Genomic DNA, 12,571 nt, shown 5'->3' on the forward strand with positions numbered 1-12,571 from the left:
TATTGAAAGAAATTGCAAACCAGAAACGCAACATTTTCTCAAAACCTTTAGCAAATACTGGTATAATCGATATTAGGCGGTAGTTTCCCAGCATGTTTTTGTCGCCGCCTTTATACAGAACGGATACGCGAGAACGCTTCATTTGACATTGAAATTCTCCGGACTCCACTGCTAATTTGAATATATAAACAAGTACCGGGACAGCATTATCTAAAACAAATTTTACAGGTCTTATCTGTAGATTGTCAATATCTAGTGCGCCACTGTTATTAAGGCTCATAAATGTTCTGCCAACTTCTGTTTCATCTGTGGGTTTAAGAAATATGCTTTCGGGGCGTCGAATAATTTAATCATCTATGAGTGAGATATTATTATGTGGTGCTATACTGGAACTGAGATGTTTATTGAAACAATCAGCAAGAACATCACCGGTCATGGTTTAGTGTAGTTTCAACTAACATGTCTTTCTTGCTGCGCCCCAGGACACTATTTATAGCTTTATAAGTAGTATCTGGGTTTCTTGTACTGATACTATAAAACAAGTTCTCGTAATACGCTATATTTGCCTTTTGAAGATCAGTTTAGTTTATTTCTAAGTGTTTTATATTCCTTTAATTATTCCTCCGCCCGTGATGGCAAGAATGCAAGAAATAGCTTATTTTTCATGCTTATCATACGTCTAAGAACAAATATGACCCATGGTTTTCTGATTTTCTTTGATGGTTTAACCCTTATATTAGGAAAATGCGACAGATGTGTGTAAAAGTTTCTATAAACTTTAGATGCGCTTCATGAACGTTTCTTATTTTATAAACGAATGACCAGTCATGCATACTAATAGCATGCTCGAAAGCCTGCAATGCCTTATCAGAAAAATGCTGCACTGTGATCTAGTCTCATGCTGACGTTTCTGTTGCATTTGTGAGGAGCTATACTGCATAAATACTAGACAGTGATCACTTATGTCGGATGATATAGTACCGACGTTAGAAACAAGTGTGTAAGCATTTGTAACCAGTAGTTCTAATAACGATGAACTTGATACTGGGATACGAGTTGGTGCTGACATTACATTTGTGCAACCAGCTGAGTGAAGGCATGAGATAAAATTGCATGTCTTTGGAGTGTCTTCCAAGATGTTAAGGTTGAAATCGCCTCCGCTTAAAAGACGAAATTTATTTGAGCAAATATATTCTGAAAGCGTTTCATTCAGTCGAAACATCTGCAGTAATGCAGGCATTACGGAATCTGGGTGTAGACGGGCCGTATATAAGAATACTGAAAGATATCTATAGTGCCTCGACAACCACCGTAGTCCTTTTTATATTTATTTTATTTATTCACACTGCAGGCCAACATATTAGCCCATGCAGGAGGGGTAATACAGTTGACAAGGTAATAACAATGCAACAAAGATAATAAAAAAATGTATATATAAACAGTGCATGAAAATGATGCATCCCATAGTCACGTTACAAAAATCACAATGCTTCCCTTAGCACAGTAACTACAACAAAATAATCGCACATTTGAATTTATATATGGATCGAAACGCTGTGCCAAACAACAGTCGGACACTAAACATAACTAAATACAGGAAATTTCACATATGAAAACGAGAAAAATAGGGAACAAATTTGTGTTTATGGTTGTGTTATCTTTTGTGAAAAATAGTTTTCCAACGCATTTGTGAAGTTCCCCGATTGAAGTACTTCAACAGGGAGAGAATTCCTTTCGTTTATAGTACGCGGATAAAAACTATTCATGTGAGATTTTGTTTTAGCAAATAATGGCGTAAGGGAAAAGTTGTGTCTCTGTCTTGTTTTTCGTGCATTAAGAGGCGTTACATATTGCTGTATTTGAAGCCCGATTTTTCCATTTATGATGTTATGTAAAAACTGGAGACGACTAACTTTACGCCTGTGTTCTAGTGAAGTGATTTTATTCCTAAGCATTAGCAAGGACGGGGAATGCTCTCTTTTATATTTTCCAAAGATAAATCTAACGGCCTTCCTTTGTACACGTTTCAAATTCATGATGTCCTTTTTGGTATGAGGATCCCATACAACCGCTGCGTATTCAAGTTTCGATCGCACGTATGTGTTATATGTTAAAATTCTTGTGTTTACCGGTGCCTTTTTAAGTTTCCTTTTCAAGAACCATAATTTCCGCAAAGCTGCTGAACATGTAAGGGAAATATGGCCTGACCAGGAGAATCTGTTAGTGAATGTGACGTCTAAGTATTTGTATTGTTCAACTTCAGCTATTTTTGTGTCGTTTAGAACATAGGAAATTATACTAGGTTCCTTTTTTCTTGTTACTCGCAGCAAGACTGTTTTATGTACATTTAATTCCATGCCCCAAAGTTTGCACCAATTGGAAATTGCCATGACCGATTTCTGCAAGCATGCGTGATCGTTTCGTGAAGCGATTTTTTTAAATATGACACAGTCATCCGCAAATAGATTGACATGCACATCATAGTGGATTGCGTCTATTATATCATTAATATAGATCAAAAATAAAAGCGGTCCTAATACGCTGCCTTGCGGTACGCCTGAAGTTACCTGACGGACACTTCCTAGTTACCTCTATAAAGAAAGGAGATATTCAGAGACCTGGATTGGGAGGAATTGGGTATAACATTTAAAGGAGAATACCTTAGTAGCTTGCGATTCACTGATGATATTGCCTTGCTTAGCAACTCCGGGGACCAATTGCAATGCATGCTCACTGACCTGGAGAGGCAAAGCCGAAGGGTGGGTCAAACAATTATTCTGCAGAAAACTAAAGTAATGTTTAGCATTCTCGCAAGAGAACGGCAGTTTACGATAGGTAGTGAGGCAGTGGAAGTGGTACGGGAATACATCTACTTTTGGCACATAGTGACCGCGGATCCGGATCATGAGACTGAAATAATAAGAAGAATAAAAATGGGCTGGGGTGCGTTTGGCAGGCATTCTCAGATCATGTACAGCAGGTTGCCATTATCCCCCAAGAGAAAAGTGTATAACAGCTTTGTCTTACCAGTACTCACCTACGGGTTGGAAACCTGGAGGCTGAGGAAAAGGTTCTACTTAAATTGAGGATGACGCAACCAGCTATGGAAAGAAGGATGATGGCTGTAACGTTAAGGGATAAGAAAAGAGCAGATTGGGTGAAGGAAGCAACGCGAGTTAATGACATTTTAGTTGAAATCAAGAAAATGAAATGGGCATGGACAGGACCTGTAATTAGGAGGGAAGATAACGGATGGTCACTAAGGATTACCGACAGGATTCGAAGAGAAGGGAAGCGTAGCAGGGGGCGGCAGAAAGTTAGGTGGGCGGAGAGTAAGAAGTTTGCAGGGACAACATGGCCCCAATTATCAAATGACCGGTGCACTTGGAGAAGTACGGGAGAGCCCTTTGCCCTGCAGTGGGCGTAGCCAGGCTGCTGATGATGATGTTGAGCATTATAAAAAATTCCTGAAAAAATTCTAAAATCCTAAAGAAAGGGGCAGTGGAATACGGAATAAGTCTATTTAATCAAAGATCGAGGAGATATCATGCTTTAAAAGCTTGCGGCCCTTTATGCGAAATGTCTCACGCTTTCATGGGTTCCAGAGGACATCATGCAAACATGATAATAATCCCCAAAACAGGAGACGTTCAAGAATTGAAACATTAGAAGTCCATTAACATATTTTCAATATTGTATAAAATATTCTCTAAGATAATTTACAATAGACTAAGGGCAACACTTGCTACTTGTGCCTTCGAATTTCTTAATTTTATCACCCCACCTAGTTTTTTGTCGTCCTCGACTGCGCTTCCCTTCTCTTGTTTCCCATTCTGCACAATCTAATGGTCCACCGGTTATCCGTCTCACGCACTACATGGCCTGCCCACCTTCCTTTTTTTCTGTTGAAGTCAACTAGAATGTCGGCTATACCTGTTCGCTGTCTGATCCACACTGCGGCAGCCAACAGACAGCCTTCTAAATTTTTAGCTATATTTCTGGAATTTCTGCGGACTTTTATGATCATTGCGAACAAACCTCCGAGACAATACAAAATCCTTACGTTCCTTCAACGTTCGGCCTAACCTTACGATATTTTGAGGGGTCAAGCTACATGACCCAATATTTCGACATTAGTGACAAGTAAGAAGGCTTATAACGTCCCTCAACTTTCCAATATGCCAACCATGAGAGCAGGCTGGCTTCAGGAATGGACACCACTCTACAATGGATCACATCTATGTTATCAATCAGGTAATCGAAAAATCTGCAGAGTAAAATCAACCTCTCTATATGGATTTTATAGATTCTGAACATGCATTTGATTCAGTAGAGATACCAGTAGTCATAGAGGCATTACATAATCAAGCAGTACAGGAGACATACGTGAATATCTTGGAAAATATTTACACAAACTGCACAGCTACCTTGGTTCTCCAAAAGTAGAGAGATACCTATAAAGAAAGGGGTCAGGCAGGGAGATGCAATCTCCCCAATGCTATTCACTGCATGCAGGAAAAAGTATTTCAGTTATAAAAATGGGAAGGCTTAGGAGTCCGCATCAACAGTGAATATCTCAGCAACCTTCGGTTTGCGGATGACATTGTCCTGTTGACTAACACTTCGGACGAATTGCAACAAATGATGGAGGACCTTAACAGAGGAAGTGTAAGAGTGGGGTTGAAAATTAATACGCACAAGACAGTGTTCAATAACCTGGCAAGAGAACAAGAGTTCAAGATCGCCAGCCTTTAGAGTCTGTGAAGGAGAATGTTGTAGCATGCATACAGACGCTACTCAGATCGCAGGAATAGGAATGGCTTTATTCCCAAAACGCGCGCTGTTTATCTAGGTACGAACAGGGGGTGTGGCCTTGATGTCATTCTGTCACAACACTCCTGCCAGCTTTAATTTTCTTTTTAATTGTATCCCCATCTATCTGGTTACTTGCGTGTTCGTGTACTACGCCTTAAGGTTTCAGGAGTAGACTGCGCTGGAACCTGCTCCGAGCTCTCGGGGCCGGATATCGCCTCGTGATCTTCTAGGCACCCCGATGCTGGGGTCTCATGTGAAGGTTGGTCTTGCAGTGTCTGATCGTCGCGCTGTGGACGGTCTGGAAGGGCTGCCATTTCTCGGGCAGCCATGGGGTCTGCTTGATCGAGCCGTCCTGGAAGTTGTATGACTGAATGCGAGCTTCTGACTGGCTGGTAATCTGGGCAGTTAGCTGAAACGATATGGTCGGCATGCACAAAACGTTCTTCGTTATTCACCCGCCCTGTACACGTGACAGCACTAATACGGCGCGTGATGGTGCCTGCTAACCAAAGAGGGTCGCCAGGACGAGTTCCTTTCCCTCGCACCTCGTCGGTTGCTGTGAATTCGCGCCATGTAGACCTTGAGCGGGCAAAAGTGGGCTGCCGCGATTCAGTCTTCAACCGGTTACTCAGCTCCGGGTGCAGGAGGCTAAGACGTGCTCTTGGGGCCCATGTCAAAAACAACTGAGGTGGCGTAATCCCTGTCGATGCGCAGGGCGTGCTCCTGTACGATAACAAAAACTGATCGACGCAATGCTGCGTAGACTTGCCATGCTTTTTATGTTCTCCAGTTTGCTTTAGTAGGCTTTTCTTGACGGTTTGCACAAGTCGTTCCGCCGCCCCATTCGAAGGAGGATGATAAGGCGGAGAAGTGAGGTGGCGTATGCCATTGGAGGCAAGGAATGTAAAGAACTGAGCAGACGTGAACTGCGGCCCATTGTCTGTGACGACCATTTCCGGTAGACCAAACTGGCAAGTATTCTTCGCAGCTCTTGCACAGTTGCTTCCGCTGTAGTTGTTTTCATGCTCACAACTTCTGCCCATTTGGAATAAGCATCTATCAGGACTCGTAACCAGCATGAGTTTGCAAAAGCGAAGTCCAAGTGCTCTCTTTCCCATCGTTTGCGTGCACGGGCCCAAGGGGTGAAGTCTACCTGGGACGGCGTGTTTTGCCTAAATTGACAGACTGCACAGCTCTGGACAGTGTCTTCTATGTAGGAAGTTTGCTGGGGCCACCACACATGGCTCCTCGCAAGATTTCATTCTAGTCGCGCCTGGATGTCCTTCGTGCATCAGTTTTAAAACCGGCATAACAAGCGCACGTGGCACAATTAGGCGATTGCCCCAGGTCACGCAGTCTCGATCCAACGATAGTTCATGGCGTCTAGTAAAGTACGGTGCTAAATTTTCATCGGCAACCTTTGCTGGCCATCCATTTAGTGTGAAGAAGTGGACCTTCGATTGGACTGGGTCCTTCTTTGTTGCTTTCTGAATATCTTCAGATGATAACGGCAGTTCGTCTGTCTTCGAGAAAAACTGCACGTAGTCACTGACGTCAGCTTCGTTGTTTAGCGAAAGCCGCGATAATGCGTCTGCATTAGCGAGAGCCTTCCCTTTCCTATATACCCATTTGTAACGGTAGGCCGCAAGTAGCAGCAGCCAGCGCTGCATTCGGGCAGCTGATAGTGCTGGAATGGGCTTATAGTGTCCGAGTAAGCCATTTAATGGCAGGTGATCAGAGTATATAGTGAACTCTCGTCAATAAATATATTTATGAAATCGTTTGATAGCGAACACCAAGGCCAGCGCTTCTTTTTCTATTTGGGAGTACCCGGTCTCTGCTTTACTGAGTGTTCGCGAAGCGTACGCTATCGGTTTTTCATTTCCTTCGATTTCGTGGAAGAGCACCACGCCCACTCCGTATACAGACGCGTCTGCTACAAGGCATATTGATTTTTCCGGATTGTAGAAGGTTAGGACACTGTCACTCGTCAACCAACGCTTGCTCCTCTGGAAGCACTCTTCAGCGTCTTTTGGCCACTGCCACTGCCGAGTTCCCTTCAGTAATTGATATAGGGGTTTCAGCTGTGTGGACATGTTGGGGGTGAACTTGGAGTAAAAAGATAGCATGCCAAGGTACGCTCTTAGTTCCGATTCATTCCTTGGAGCTGGCGCATTCCTAACAGCTTCAACCTTTTCCGTGCACGGCTTAATTCCAGTTGCGCTAATAACATGCCCCAGATAGGTGATAGAGTCTTTCAAAAACTCGCATTTCTCTTGCTTGAGCCGAACGCCGTGCTCCCGAAACCGAGTAAGGACGGCTTCAACGCGTTCGAAACATTCCCTTTCGGATGCTCCCGTGATGAGGACATCATCGAGATAGCAGGCAACGCCCTTCACGCCTTTTAATACTTGATCCATCACCGACTGGAATATGGTTGGGGCACTGGAAATTCCATATGGCATGCGGAGGCACTGAAATAAGCCGATGTGCGTGTTAAGCGTCAACAGCTTTTGAGAGTCAGGGTGCACTTCTATTTGTTGGCACGCAGTGGTCAGGTCTAAGACCGTGAATACCTTGCCTTCCGCAATTACTGCAAAGATGTCTTCTACTAAGGGTAATAGATAATGCTCCGTCATTATGCAAGGATTTAGGGTAATTTTGAAGTCTCCACACAGCCTCACCTTCTTGTCTGCCTCAGGGACGACGACCACTGGTTAGGACACTGTCCCAGTCGCTTTGTGCCACAGGAACCAGGACCCCGTTCCGTTCGAGCTGTCGAATTTCTTCTTCGACTGCTGTCCGCAGGGAAACGGGAACCGGTCGAGCCTTGCAGAAAACTGGTCTGGCGTCTTCCTTTAGGACCAGCTGTGCCTTGTGTCCCTTTATTAGTCTTATCTCCGTAGAAAAACGCCGTTATATTTGTGTAGCTGCTCCTCCACCATTCCGTCTGTCTGCACCGTGAATACGCTCTTCCAGTCAATCCTCACTTCTGCAAGCCAGTCACGTCCAAGTAGTGACGGCGTCCTTCCAGGTACAACCACGACAGGCAACGTCTTGCGTTGTTCTCGGTAGACCGCAGGCACTTCCGCTTGCCCTACAATTTGCCCGATGCCCAGTGGTGCGCCTTCGTACGTTCTAAGTTGCAGTCCTGTTTTGACTGGTGGCTGTAAACAAGACAGGGCCGAAAAAACGCTCTCGCTAATAATCGAGACAGCGGCTCTTGTGTCTATCTGCATCTCCACCGGCGTACCTGCAATGTGCACTTGCACTCGGTAAGGTCGAGTCGTCGGTCCACTTTGCTGAAAGTGAAAAAGTTGTAACTCTTCCACTTCTTCATCGTTGTCGTTGAATGCATTATCTGCATCTCGTTTGTTTTTCTTGCACGCCAGAGCCAGATGACCGGTCATTTTGCAATAATGACACGTTGTCTTTCGATATGGACAGTCTCCAGCATCGTGTTGCTCCGCACATCGGTAACAAGAGTTACCGGCTGCAAGAGCCACCGGAGTCCTCGCCTTTTGTCTTTGTTGACCCTTCTGAATGACGTGGACGCCTTCGTCGAGAAAAGTCTTGTCAGAGGTTGGCCAGAAGCCTTTGGATTCTTTCGCAGCCAGTTCCACGCTTCTTGCTAATTCATACGCACATTTTTCTTCAGAAGGCTGGCTTGAATCGAAGCGTCGCTGGGCCAGCCACGAACCTGTCTCGAAGAGCATCGTCCAGGATCGGCCCAAAATCGCATCTTGCTGCCATATGGCGTAGTTCCACTGCAAACGCGGAAATTGTCTCACCTTCCATCTGGTAGCGGCGATTAAACTTGAACCTTTCGGCGATAACTTTGCTTCCAGGAGAGTAGTGTTCTCTCAGGACTGCGACGATTTCATCGAATGATTTGTCTTCTGGCTTCGCTGGTAGCAACAGGTCCTTCAGCATTTTGTAGGGGCGTTTACCAATGGCCGTTATAAAGACAGATTTCTTCAGGCTGTCATCGTTGTTTTGAGTCACTTTCCAGTAGTGGTAAAATCTCAACATAAGACATGAAATCTTCTTTGCCATCACCGACGAAAGGCTCAAAATCCAAAAATTTCGCCATTCTTTTTGTAGTGCGCAATCTCGGCCTAGGCTTCGGGTCCCATCCTCGTCGCCACTTGTTGTAGCATGCATACAGACGCTACTCAGATCGCAGGAATAGGAATGGCTTTAATCCCAAAACGCGCGCTGTTTATCTAGGTACGAACAGGGGGTGTGGCCTTGACGTCATTCTGTCACAACAGAGTAGGTTTATATAGTCCAGGGGCGTTATAACGTAAAACTGTTCCAAACTTTTCTATTCCATTTCTGCAATCAGCCCACCGCGATTGGTCAAAACTTTTTTGGACCACCTCCACTTCACCTGTCTGTCACGCGACGTCACGAAAACCGCGATAGCTCCCCATCTGATATGACGTGTACACACTGATTATGCATAATTTGACTGCGCAAAAGAAAATTGTTATTTCTGATTGGACGCCTTTTTGCCATTAGCCCTCGGCTATTGGTGAAAAGTTTTCGGGCTGCACCCACTTTACCTGCCTCTCCCGCGACGTCACAAAACCGCAAAAACTTACAGCATCGAAGTTACGCGTACGCGTTAAAAATGCATTAATATGCCGAACAAAACTGAATTTTCTTCTGAATAGCAGCAGGCTGCCCCGTTCCGAAAGGAATAAAAGATGGCTGCCACCGATCGCTCCGGCACTGGCTACTCGCCGCTGCCGGAGAGCATGGGTTTATTTGCGTGTAATAAAACTTTTTACATGGCCGTGTAACGTTTTCCAGAACTTTCGGCATGTTTACGACTTCGTTCTGCCAACTCTTCTTTGCTGAGAATCCGTTGTAGCGTCATTCTTAAGCTTCCGTTGCATGCCACAGCGATTGTCGACGAGCCACCGCAAGCTAAGTAATAGAAAGTGGACCAATCGGACACGCCGGCACCACCCTAATCATCCGGTTATCAATATTCAGTGCAGTGGTTCGGCCCCATCGAATCCCTCTCCTATTGAGCATGCTCCTCGCGTCTTGTGAGCCAATTAGATAAGACAAGCCGCTGAGTGCAAGCAGTGTTATTCGTATTTCAAGCGAGCAAAAGTGACCTCCTATGAACGAAGGGAGCATTTGATTGGTTTGTTCAGACAACCCTGCGGCTGACCGCCCGAAGCTTGCGTCGGCGGTTACGCAAACTTGACGTCAGGAGATTGGAATAAAAACATATTGGAATGGTTTTACGTTATACGGCCCCAGTTATGCATAGGGAACCCTGATCATGCGAAGGAAATTTACATACAGAATAATAAAAATGGGTTGGAATACATGCGGCAGGCATTGCCAGATCCTCACCTGCAGCTTACCACTATCATTGAAAAGAATGGTCTACGATCAATGCATTGTACCGGTGTTAACATATGGGGCATAAACTTGGAGGTTTACAAAGAAGCTCGAGAACAAGTTGAGGACTGCTACGCAAAGAGCGATGGAATGAAATATGTTAGGTGTAACGCCAACAGACAGGAAGCGAGTGGTGTGGATCAGACAGCAAACAGGTATAGCCGATATTCTAGTTGACCCCAACAGAAGAAAATGGAGCTGGGCAGGCCATGTAGTGCGTAAGATGGATAACCGGTGGACCATTAGATTGCACAGAATGGGTAAAAAGAGAAGGAAAGCGCAGTCGAGGACGACAGAAAACTAGGTGGCGTGATACAATTGAGAAATTCGCAGACACAAGTTGCAATGAGTTGGCGCCAGACAGGTATAATTGGAGATCACCGGCAAAGGCGTTCGTCCTGCAGTGAACATAAAATAGGCTGATGAAGATGATGAATAAGAAAAGTGTGCGTTACGCGAACCGCATCTGTGCAGAATAATTATCTGGCCAGGCGGGCATCATTGGCAAAATAAACGAACGCAAATAATTAACTAATCAAACTCATTTTGTTAACTAGGCTATTAGAAACCTTTCGACACAAGCATAAACTGGAAAGTTGAGGAACATTATAAGCCTTCTTACTTGTCACTAACGTCGACATATTGGTTCAAGTAACTTGACCGCTCAAAATATCGTAAGGTTACGGCGAACGTTGAAGGAACGTAAGGATTTTGTATTGCCTTGGAGGTTTGTTCGCAATGATCACAAAAGTGTGCAGAAATTCCAGAAATACAGCCAAAAATTTAGAAGGCTGTCTGTTGGCTGCCGCGGCGTACAGGTGTACGGTAAGTGTGAATTAACAGCTCTATCAAAGAGAGAGAGAAGGCAGGAACGACACGGAGGGTAACCATGGTCGCACCCATTTGACTGCCCTGCAGTGTGCCCGCACACTGAGATGATGTTTTCTGAGGCATAGTCACAAGCGCTCGTACAACTCAGTTGCCTTGACAAAGAGCATGGGCGCTTTGGAGGTGCATGCTAGAATTCTCCGGTTAAATTCCCGGGATATTTGGTTCCGAGGACGGCCTGTCGTGCATGAAACGAGCAGGCGGAGCATACCGTTGAGAGTCGGTGGTTGGTTAGTGGCACAGGATGTGTTGACGTTCCTCGCATCTTCAAGAATGACCGAGCAGTCAATAAGCGGTCCTGAATGCTACGCCGAAGCGCATGCGGAACAATCATGTTGTTTCATGACGAGAAAGTCTGGGCGGCAGACGACAGCGCAAGTCGAGTTCCAGTGGACGCAAACCAAATGCGGTTGGTGAAATTCGGGGAAATAATTTAATTGTCGAAACTTCATGCAACGAGTAAGTCAGTAAAGTAGCGACGCTGCCTTGGTTCTTGGCAGTGGTAGAGACAGCGTGATTACGAACCCACGTCGTCATCGTGCCACCGAGACAGATGCCCAACCGTGAGGCCGCGGCTGCCAGGCAGGCATCTGATAGAGTTGTTACAGCGGGCACAATTTGTCTTAGTAAATAAGTATGTGGTCAAATTAGGAGAGAAAATAAGACAGTTGTTTTAAGACCAGTGGCGGTGTCGTTGTAGGTAAAGACATCAGGATTTTACAACACGCCTTTCGGGGTTATCAGCTGCACCTGCACAAGAGTTGATGGCGAATTCGTTCGTAGTTGCACCTAGACATGTCTTTCACTCGCGGAGGCACTCTGTCATTGCTGAGATGCAAATCCTTATTAGACGGCTTTATAATTTGGCCTTAACCCTCTTGAGGCCTTAGCTAGCCTCTATGCAGTGACTACTAAACTGTTGTCACACAACTTCTTGACCGCCTATGGCGAGTGGCGAAGCACAGCACGCGTGCACATGAGAGGTGGCCGAGGACGAGCGTGGATCGGCATTTGACGCGGCCCCATCACCCGTGCGTGCGTGGTCTTTGCGCACGCATGTGGCGAACGCATGCAGGATGGATCAACAAAACATAACCTAACATACATCTCACACAGACTGCATGCTCTATGTACTTATTTTTTAGTTTATTTATTTATATTACCTTACAGGCCCAATGAAGGGAATTGAGTAAGGGGGCAGCAGTAATTACATGACGAAATAGCAAACTGCAATTTCATAGAATGTACTCTACTATAAGCGTGTCAAATATAAGAAGCTCCCGTCTCATCCCACATGTTGGTTTTTAGTGCTCCGAGCACCCAGTGACACTATTGTTTCTTGCGCAGCACTTCCGGTTCACCTCCGGAACGACGGGGAAAGAAATTGACAATTAATGAGAAAAAGATTGAAAAAGATAGTACAGTACAAAATTCATGGGTTCCA

The 12,571-nt window shown here is 45.1% G+C and overlaps 1 protein-coding gene across 1 annotated transcript in view; it reads right to left on the reverse strand.

Moving 5' to 3' along the window:
• LOC126535683 (glutamate receptor U1-like) overlaps positions 1 to 12,571 on the reverse strand; it is a 134,797-nt gene that overhangs the window by 35,689 nt on the left and 86,537 nt on the right. The window lies entirely within an intron of this gene.

This window comes from Dermacentor andersoni, chromosome 3, assembly GCF_023375885.2.
Source record: "Dermacentor andersoni chromosome 3, qqDerAnde1_hic_scaffold, whole genome shotgun sequence".
Taxonomy (NCBI): Eukaryota; Metazoa; Arthropoda; class Arachnida; order Ixodida; family Ixodidae; genus Dermacentor; species Dermacentor andersoni.